Raw genomic sequence first — 11,681 nt, forward strand, 5'->3', positions numbered from 1 at the left:
GTTCCGAGAGGAGGCCTGTGCCCAGCAGTGGGACGTATATAGGCTGGGATGGAGAAAAGTTTAAATCCCCCGATATTGTTATTGCCTGAGATACAGGAATTATCCAAGTTCAGGCATACGATTTTAGGTGAAATATTGTATTTTAATGTTATTTTGTGCCGAGATTAATTCAATAAACTTTATTAAGTATTATTATTTCGAACGGCCAGCGACATCGAGGCAGATCGAGAAGGAGATGGCGGGACGATTTGGACACGTACGCAAAGGACTGGCCTGACGTATACGTCATAACGGGAGTTGTGGAGATAAAGAGGGGAGGCCTTTGCTCAATAGTGGTACATTATACAGGCTACTTAAAAAAAAAGAAAAAAGAAAATTACTTATTTCGAAATTCTTTATTTCAAGATTTTTGTGTTATAAAAATATGGGTGTCACACCTGCAAATAAAACTGTAAGTATTTTTTTTATTATTTTATTTTATTTAGAAATGGCTGAACCGGCTTCAATGAAACAGAAATATTGCAAGCATATTCGCTTCGAAAACAGTCCATCCGTACCTACGATGCCACAGACACTGGCAAATTTATATTACCCCTCCTTTTGCGGAAACCTCAAGCCTCGTAGTAACAGAATGAAAAGAATGAAAGAAAGAAAAAAAATATTTTCACTACCTATCACAAAAGATACACAATTAGAAACAAATAACCAAGAAATGATATGAAAATAGTACATTAAACAAAATTTTAGCTAACAAAAACCGGCCAAGAGCGTGTCGGTCACGCCCATGATAGGGCCATTACGAAAAAATCAAATAATGTTTTTCTAAGGATTTCGTATTGTGTACGGAATCTTCCAAGTTTAGGTATATTTTATACCTTAGGCTGCTATTTACTCTTAGGTAAACTACTAATAATTCTCAAGTAATCTTAGCCGCTATACTTTTCCTTGTAAATTTGATATATACTACCGTTTTGAATTTTTTCAATTTTTCTACCCAACACTAGATTTTAGAGGGGGGGACGCTCGATTTTAATGAAAATTTGCACTTTAAACTTGAATATTTCGCAAACAAATCACTGAATAGAAAAATCGTGTTAGCAACCCCCCAATGGTTTTAAAAGACCTATCCAACGATACACCTCCACACTACAGGGTTAGTCGTGAAAAAAAAATCACCCCTCTTTACGTCTATAGGAGGTACCCTAATTTTTTTTATTTTACCACTGTCGGCGTGACTGATAAGTATATTCGTGCCAAATTACAGCTTTCGAGCACTAACGGCTAGCAATAGTTAGTATTCTTTGCTAACGGTCTCTGAGCTTAGCCGCTGACGGACAGACAGACAGACGGACAGACATGGCGAAACTATAAGGGTTCCTAGTTGACTACGGAACCCTAAAAAGCAAAAGCTTTACCGCTTAGGTACAAACATCTACTTTAATAGAGTACCGGGAATGATCTCCTTAGGCATGTAATGCATGTCGGTAAATCGATGAATAATCAAGATAATGGCTGTGATTATTGCACAGTTATGTTAATCACGAGCGCATCCGCATTGTAAACTAGTGAATCTTCATGTCTTGTACATTTTCTGTATGTAGGTAGAATTGATTGTCTAAACGGTCCTATTGAGATACTCCGCCATGAAAGTCCTTTCATTTCGCCATGTTTTTTTTTACAAATGTTTCATTTTACCAAATGCATTTTCCGAGTGTTTTGAAACTGTCTACTATTCAGGTTTTATTTAAGATTGTGTAGAACTTTATCTTTTAAAATGCATTTGGCCAAATGAAACATTTCTGAAAAGAAGCACTTGCAAAAACATGTTTTGGTTTGACATTGGTGAACTCAGAAAAGCAACCATAGAAATAAAAACTGGACACACACACACACACCCACACATACACAAACTTTTGCATTTATAATATTAGCAGGAGTAGGATTAGGAAGATTTAAAATAACATATTTTATTAGTGTAATAATAACTCGAGTTATTTCGACGCACGCGCACGATTCCCAATACCAAACAAGCAAACATTACAATATAATTAAACAAATAAAACCGATGTGAAACCATTAGCAGCTTCAATCAAATCAAATTAAAACCTTCTTGAAACTACAATAGCGCCAAACATAAATAAAACTTAAGGTCGCTTAATTTGTAAAACATCTTGCCACTTTGTTACTTACTTTTTATTATTAACAATTAAAACACAATGGTAGTAGGTATACGTTCGTCACGATTTGTTACGACTTAGGAGTATTCTTCACTCAAGATCTGTACCTATATACTTAGTATTGGATTTATATGATAATATCGATTATCAATTTTAGGCAATTAGAAACACGGCCGGCAAAAAAGGGTTCCTAAATTAAAAATGTATCGAATTTTCCTACAAAATTGTACGGAACCCGCTCGGTGTGCGAGTCCGACTCGCACTTGGGCGGTTTTTTAAAACTTATCAGCGATTGACCTCCATCTCTCCGAAGGCCGGAGATGCAGCTGGTTCGGTATCAGCCTATATATTGACTCTGGACTTGAATAGCTCTAAAGTGTATACATATATCCAGAAAAAACAGACGACAGAAGCGACTTCTATTTCTGAGAGTATTGGCGGAGCGCCTCGATTGTCCGCTCGTGAAGTATTGGGTGGGGGTTGTGATTGGAAGGGACAAATAGGAAATTACAACCTTGATTCCTATCTACGTCTCAGATATCCTCCCAAGACAGCCGCCAATTTTTTTTTTGTGTCTTAGTTTTAGTTAACAATTTCTACTAACATACTATGTAAGTGCTTTTATAACTAACAACCTAATATGGATCTCATGGTCTGAAATAAACGTTTTTTTTTTTTTGTACGAATTATTAAATATGAACTGAAGCACTTTATGCGAGTGATCGTAATATTAACAACGGGTCAATGTTCACATAATTGTTGAAAATCTTAAATGTTAGTGTCATAAGTCATAAATGTTATGTAATTTTTGTCATAATGTATTGTTTGTCATAACTCTTTTTTCTCTGAATTGATTGATATGAAACAAACCTAACCTCACCTATAGAGTTCTGCAGGCTGACCATTGAAGTAAACATTTCTGAAAATTTCATTATTTCCGTGGAAAAAAATTATGACGAAGTAACAAAAATTATGACAAACTTTGCATTCTGACTTTCAAAAATTATGTGACTAGATACGCACCCATTAACAACACAAGGAGCGCCTGGTCTTCTATTAGCTTCATGATTTACGACCTTGACATTCTACTACTTGGTTGTTTTACGACCTTGACATTCTACTACCTGGTTATTTTACGACCTTGACATTCTACTACCTGGTTATTTTACGATCTTGACATTCTACTACCTGGTTATTTTACGATCTTGACATTGTACTACCTGGTCATTCTACAACCTGGACACCTGGACATTTTACGACCCCTGATTTCGACGGATCAATCAAAAAATATGATTTAAAAATGTCCGCAGTGACGTAACGAAGCGGGCGCCGCCGTGCCAGTGCCAATGACAAATCAAACAATTACATAATTGTTATAAATACTTCTGGTTGTACAAATAAACGTGGCCTTTGGTGCCAATGTCCGGATTTCTAAACGCAGTATAGTCAGAACTGCTAATGAAAAAAATATATCAGGGGTTCTCTTTTTTGCCGAACGAAAGTATTTTTATGGACGAACAATTATGTTTTTGATACCCTACTGTAAGTAATTCGGGATTGTTATAACTTATAAAGTTCCAACTTTATAGCAATCCCGAATTACTTAATCTTTTTTTTATGCATATAAAATAGTTGGGAAATTAATAATTTCGGAAAAAGAAGATTCTTTAGGAAATGCCAGGATCCCGATATCAGGTCTTAGACGGGAAAGCCTCTGCTTAGGACAGAACAGCTGATGCTCGAATAGATTGAATAATGCATAAGGGGCGTCCATTAACTAAGTGAGGTCTTAAAGGGGGAGGGGGTCAAGTAAAATCTTTCCAAATCTCACTTGGGGAGAGGGGGGGGGGGGGGTTTAACAAATATCACGTTTTTTTTTTCAACAGAAAACCGTGTAAAATTGCGTGAAAGTAAAGTTTATTAATGTAAGTTAAAATATTTATTATTTAATTTTATCACAGTGATTTTAAACTACGGCAGTACTCTCAAATCACAAATACTAGTCTTTGCTAGTCGTAAATAAAATCAATAGAACAAATTATTTTGTTGTATTTTTCTTTTAAATACAACGGGTTTACAGCCAAACACATTTCAAAAAATCTCAAGTGAGATTTGGGGAGGGGGAGGGAGTTAAGGAAAATCTTACGAAATCTCACCAGGGAGTCAAAAAATCCTAAAAATGTCTCACGTAATTAATGGACACCCCTAATGTGTATTGGGTATGATGTGAAAAGCAGAATAATCTACTTTTTATTGCGATATGCCCATGGATTTAGAACTTACGCTTGGCCGTATCAGATCTCAAATTTCGGTAGTTAAACCAATTTTCAAAAAAGGTGACCTACCATCCTGATAATTATAGGCCTATTACACTCATTCCTGTTATTAGCAAGAATATTTGAAAAGATCATGCACAGTAGAATGGACAATTTTATTACAAAAAATAACATTCTTGTAACGGAACAGTATGGATTCCGCAGAAATTGCTCAACATCTTTGGCTTGCTTTGACCTCGTCAAGTATATTACTGAATGTGTGGATAAAAAAATTCAACAGCAACACTGTTTCTTGACATGTCGAAGGCATTCGATTGCGTAAATTACAGGGTGCTGTTAAACAAAATAGAGCGTTACGGTATCCGTGGCAAAGCAAGTGATTGGTTGGCAGCTATCTCAGTTATAGGGTTCAGTGTGTTGAAATCTCAGAAACGGACGGTAGCCAAAACTTCCTGTAGTTAAGACTTACACGTCAGAATATAGGCACAACCCAATGGCGTTCCCCAGGAAGCATACTTGGTCCGCTCTCTCTTTTTGTTGTATGTCAATGACCTCCCGAGCGTCACCAATGATAAATATGTTCTTTTCGCCGATGATACCACAGTAATTGTGAGGGCTGACCTTGGGATTTCTCTTGCGAACAAAGTCAAATCAACGCTATCGAATTATTAAAATGGCTTTCTAATAATGATTGAAGGTAAATTTAGCCAAGACCAAAATAGTCCAATTCCAACGCATAATGCTGGGGCGGCTCCGCTAAGTGTTACATTCATGAACGAAAAGATCGAAAGTGTCAATAAGACTTGTTCCTTGGTATAAAAATTGATAATTTATTAAACTGGAAGAACACATAAAATTTGTCTGTGACAAGATTAACCGCTTTGTGTTTGCATTGAAACGGCTGAGACAAATTGTCTCACAGAAGGCAGCTGTCACCGCATACTATGGGTATATCTTCTCGACTCTTAACTATGGCCTAATAATATGGGGTAACTCGACTGATGTCGAGAAGGCATTTAAAGCGCAAAAGAAGTGCATTCGGGCCATTTGTAATGCACGGGTCAGGGTCAGCTGCAAACCTCTCTTCAAGTCATTACGGATATTGCCTCTAACCTGTATGTATATCAGGGATATATGCATGTTCGTTAAGAGAACCCTCTGCTATTTAGAATGCAGGCACAGATCGCAAACCGACCAGTTAGGCACAAAATTAACACAAGCTTGTCACTCCGCTTTGTCGCCTTGCTTACAGCAGAAAAAATGTTTATTCAATGTGCATACGGATTTTTAACAAGCTGCCATCGCAATTCAAAGAAATGAATGCTTCTAAATTTAAGAAAAGGATCACGGACTGGTTATTACAAATTGTTTTTATACGCTGAACGAATATTTTATGTATAATGAAGAAGGTTAATTATTGTTACACTTATAACTTGACTTCTCATTTTTTATATTATTAATTTTTTTCTCTTTGTTTTAATATTTTAATTATTGCACGAATTTATTGTTGTTAAATTAATTGCTATTACTGATTGACATTTAATTATATTTTCGGGTTTTAAGTTTAATATATATTTGACATGTAATTTTGTTAGGATAATCCATATGCTTATAATAATAATAATAATAATAATAATAGTACAGTTTCAGCAATTAGATATAAGCATGCTGTCTAAATGTTTACATGCTTAGGCTAAAGTAGAATGTATTGGACATCATTTTTTTAATTTACCACCTTTCATTGTAAAGACTACATTCTGGTAAACAAATAAATGATTTATGATTTATGATTTATGATTTATCATGCTGAGGGTGGCCATGTTCATCTTTTCGACACTTTATTTAATGCTAGTGCTTATGGCCTAGTGGTTTGACCTATCGCCTCTCAAGCAGAGGGTCGTGGGTTCAAACCCCGGCTCGCACCTCTGAGTTGTTCGAAATTCATGTGCGGAATTACATTTGATATTTACCACGAGCTTTGCGGTGAAGGAAAACATCGTGAGGAAACCTGCACAACCCTGCGAAGGAATTCAATGTGTGAAGTTCCCAATCCGCACTGGGCCCGCGTGGGAACTATGGTCCAAGCCCTCTTGTTCTGAGAGGAGGCCTGTGCCCAGCATTTGGGACGTATATAGGCTGGGATGGATGGAGTGTCTATGGAAGATAATCTGTAATGAGGGCTATCGCGAATGAATTCGCCGCTAGAGGCGCTAGTGTAGCGTGAGGTCTCCGAAATGTCAAATCTCATAGTTTTGGGTGAGCTACGCGGGTTTAATTATAATTAGAAATTTTTGTGAATATTTTTGCAATATCTGAAATTAATTATGGCAAAATGCGTTCCGGGCAATGAATGTCTGTGTTTTGAGACAGTTTTGTCTTTCGGAACCTTTGTCCTCTCTTTTTTCCGAACAAACAGGGACTATGCAACAATGTGGCATGCTCTTATTTATATGGTACGGTTCTAAGGTGTATTAAATATGATTTAAATCTAAACTTTGTTATCACGCCCGTAATAACAGACTTTCAAAACCATACTTAAAAACTCACGCAAACAGTGCGCCATCTAGTGAGACAAAAAACGATAGCCTCATTGCTCAAGTGTTTTATTGAGCTTCACTTGCAACTATATACCTACTTATGTAACGGAATTTTCCAACTTGATATTCACCCACTTTGATTGATGTATTGATACAAACCTTGGCAATTACGCGTAGTTCTGATGACAATCTGTACATACATAGCTGATCTGATGATGGAGCCGAAAGACACTATAGAACTCTAGGAAGAAAAAAACCGGTCAAGAGCGTGTCAGACACGCCCAAAATAGGGTTCCGAAGCCATTACAAAAAAATTAGTGATATTTTTCTATGAATTTCGTATTTTATACGGAATCTTCCATAGTTTAGATATATTTTATACTTTAGGCTGCTATTTACTCTTAAACTACTAATAATTCCCAAGCAAACTTAACCGTTATAGTTTTCCTTGAAAGTTTGATATACTTACTACCATCCTGAATTTTTTCAAATTTTTCCACCCACCGGTTTAGATTTTAGAGGGGGGGGACGCTCGATTTTAATGAAAATTTGCACTTTAAAGTTGAATATTTCGCAAACAAATCGCTGAATTAGCAAACCCCTAATGGTTTTAAAATACCTATCCAACGATACCACACACTATAGGGTTGGATGAAAAGAAAAAATCACCCCCACTACGTCTATGGGAGGTACCCTAAAAATTTTTTTTTAGTTTTTATTGTAACATTTTGTCGGCATAGTTTATGTAGTAGCTTTCTAGCATTGATAGTCCCTGAGCAAAGCCGCGGACGGACGGACAGACAGACATGGCGAAACTATAAGGGTTCCGTTTTTGCCATTTTGGCTCCGGAACCCTAAAAATGTAACCGAACTGTGATTGGGTTTGTTTAAATAATCTTAGGGTGTGAATTGGGAACTTCACACACCATAAAAATTGTAAGGCTCGAATCAAATACTAATCGTCAAATAGCCTCAAGCACCTGTCAGGTTCACTGCATAGTCCATCACACTTCAAATACCAAGCACATAATTAATATATATAATTAGAGACGTTAATTTAGCCCTGATTGACAGCTATTGTTGTGTTTAATTACTATTTTGTACCGAAAGAGACCTCGCCTCGAGTGGTTGTGGGAACTTAGATGGCCACCATAGCTGCCTCAAAGTATAACATTAAACTATATACCTAAGTACTCATAAGTATTTCATCAATAGGAAACTAGTTTGTTTATTTGTTCTTGCGTGGTTCAGGGTTTTAGAAGAAAATCTTATTAATATGATGACATATTAAATACTGTATAGATTCAGGCGTTACTTTGCGGAGGTCCATGTTAAAATAAATGGAATATCTGTCTTGCTCCTCCGCCAAGTAGTGAGGCTAAGTCGTGCGAAACAGCTACGTTTGAGTTGGAAAAAATGGTTTTTCATGCAATTTAACCCGCCCTCCCTCCACATAAAAAACGTAATTAACCAACGCAAACGTAACTGAACCCACCACCAAAAGAACCACCACCACAGCAACCATAAACAAAATCTCGGATACGTGTTTCGCTTCTCTCCGAAGCATCATCAGCGGTTGTTGACCCTACGACGCTTGGTCGAAGAATTTTTGATTTTTTATGTGGAGGGAGGGCGGGTTAAATTGCATGAAAAAACATTTTTTCCAACTCAAACGTAGCTGTTTCGCACGACTTGGCCTCACTACTTGGCGGAGGAGCAAGACAGATATTCCATTTATTTTGATGACATATTAGTTATTAATGTATTACATTAACTTTCAGTAGCTTCTATATTTAACTTTATTATTACGATGAGCCTTATATACCTAAATAGGCTCAGTGCTGCTTAGCAAACTATGGAGACGAGAGATCCTTGGTATTTTTCTACGGGATCGAATCAAAAATGAGGAGATACGTAGAAGAACGAGGGCCACCAAGATAGTCAAGCGAATTAGCTCGTTGAAGTGGCAATGGGCAGGGCATATAGCGCGGAGGACAGATGGCCGTTAGGGCCGAAAAGTTCTCAAAATGGAGACTGCGGTACTGCAAGTGCAGGACGTCCATCAACGAGGGATGGATGACGTGGTTAAAGCCGCGGGTTCACTGTGCAACGTTCAACGGAAGCAACGGGGGGTGCATGGGAGAGACCTATGTCCAACAGTGGACGTCCTACGGCTGAGATGACGATGATTACGATGAGCGATGCAACAGTGCTTCACATAAATGTAGACACACCTGCTCGGTATCATCAGAAGGATCACAGATATAGATTACACTAGATTACGCAAATGCATTTACTTCGCGTGTCCGAACCCCGACCAAACGTCGGGGTTGGCCTCATACAAAGACTGACCGCTAACTGACTAATCATGACTAGTGACTGACTCGAGCCCCACGGCGCGGGCGGGCGGCGCATTTGAATCGATTTTGCGCGGACATCGGGGAATTCAATTCGCTAATTTGATCTTGAGACGTTACAGTAGATATAGAAAAGTGACACGGTTGGTTTTCATACAGATTGAGGTGTTTGCGTTATCTAGTGTAATCTATATCTGTGAGAAGGATGCTGCAATGATTTAATGCAATAACAACTTAGAACCTAGGATTTTTCTGCGATTGTATATAATTGCTTCTAGCCAGTTAGCTCGTTTCATATGCGGATGTGTGTTTTTGTTTAGCATAGTGGATCGAAGCGGGCGCCAAGATAATGTTTCGTTCGCTGTCGTCTAGAAACTTTAACAGGGGTACGTGGAGCCATAAGTTTGAGAAACTCTGACCTATCGCTTTCCCGTGAGTGGGCGCCAAGAAATTTATTTTTAAATACATTGCATTTAATTTTGTATATCACTACTAGCTTTTGCATGTGGTTTCGCCCGCGTGGAATTCGGTTACCGCGCGCTGTTCCCTCGGGAAGCCTATTGTTACTTTCTGGCCCATAAACTATCTCTATGCCGGACAAATATACAAACACACACATTCGCATTTGTAATATTAGTATGAATGTACATGTCTACTTCATCATCATCATTATCATAACATCAGACATAGGACGTCCACTGTTGGACATAGACCTCCCCCATAGACTTCCAGTTGCTTCGGTTGGAACCGGCTTGCATCCACCGTGAATCCGCGGCTTTAACCAGGTCATCATTCCATCTCGTTGGTGGACGTCCTACGCTGCGCTTGCCGATCCGCGGTCTCCATTCGAGAACTTTTCAGCCTCATAATTAAATACCATAAGCGGCACTTATCACGCTAAAACACGAGTAATATTTACCTCGACGTTTCGATCACACTACAGTGGTCACGAATGGACAACCTCAACCTTTTCGGCCTTCTTAATTTAATAAATAAAACTGAACTATAGAAAGTAGAGCTTTAGTTGAATAATTATGTTCTAAATTACGTTTCTTCATTAGTGAATTGAACCATAAGGAATGTAGGCCGAGGGCACCGGGTTATCATACAATCTCATACATGCCTTTTTCTACTTTTGACATTCCGCCTATTGTGCATTTCGTTAATCTTCTATTATTATCTGTAGAATCTTGAGATTGACGTTAAAATAACCATATTTGTAACGTAATATACTGTGTCTATTAAGAAAGAAAAGTTTACCTACCGATAGTTTTGTAAAGAAAAACTTTAAATTGAAAATACAAACTGAAATATAGATGCACAGAAAAAACAGAAAAATAAGACCATCACTGGGAATCGAAACCAGGTCCTCGGTAATCCGTACCGCGTGCTATACCGCTACACCACTGATGGTCAACGGTACCGACACGAATTTCCCTATGCACCTCATATCTCAGCTTGTGTTTCTTACTTAGTCACTTAAGCAGCTTTTTTCAATTTCGGTTTTACGGGATGACCGTAAAAGTAAAAATTTGGAATTGAAATAAAAAATACAAAAAGATTCCAAAAAACCAATCTTAAGAAAAACTTTAATTTATTTCACTTGAACTATAGTGTTTACCCGCAGCTTTGCTCGTGAATTGAAGTATCGGGATTTCGCTAAATTCCCGCGGGAATCCCCAAAAATTACGTCGTTGCCTTCATTGTCGTAGCAAGGAAACAGTATCAAATTTCATACGAGTATTTTTATCCCGTACGAATATCGGGATAAAAAGTAGCTGATGCGTTATTCCAAATGTCTAGATTCGCTCCCATTGTCTGTATTTCCAGATAGGTAGGTGAGGTACAGTCAGCTGCGTTAATATCTGCCACAGCAGAGCGTTTAAATTGTCCTACCGGCCGCGCGGCCCTAGAAATATAGTCGTATCAGATATTGGTACTGGGACTGTACAACCAAGGGTTTAACGCTAGATAGAGTATACAGTGTGTTACCGGCAGCCGAGTTTTTTTTAAGGGAGGTTAAAGTAACGTATTTCTGTAACTTCACCATGACATTAATTTTATTAATAAACTAAATTCGACTTGGTTAACTTTAAAAAGCCGTGGTGGCCTAGTGGTTTGACCTATCGCCTCTCAAACAGAGGGTCGTGGGTTCAAACCCCGGCTCGCACCTCTAAGTTTTTCGAAATTCATGTGCGGAATTACATTTTGAAATTTACCACGAGCTTTGCGGTGAAGGAAAACATCGTGAGGAAATCTGCACAAACCTGCGAAGCAATTCAGTGGTGCGTGTGAAGTTCCCAATCCGCACTGGGCCCGCGTGGGAACTATAGC

The sequence above is a fragment of the Choristoneura fumiferana genome, chromosome 16 (assembly GCF_025370935.1).
Source record: "Choristoneura fumiferana chromosome 16, NRCan_CFum_1, whole genome shotgun sequence".
Lineage (NCBI taxonomy): Eukaryota > Metazoa > Arthropoda > Insecta > Lepidoptera > Tortricidae > Choristoneura > Choristoneura fumiferana.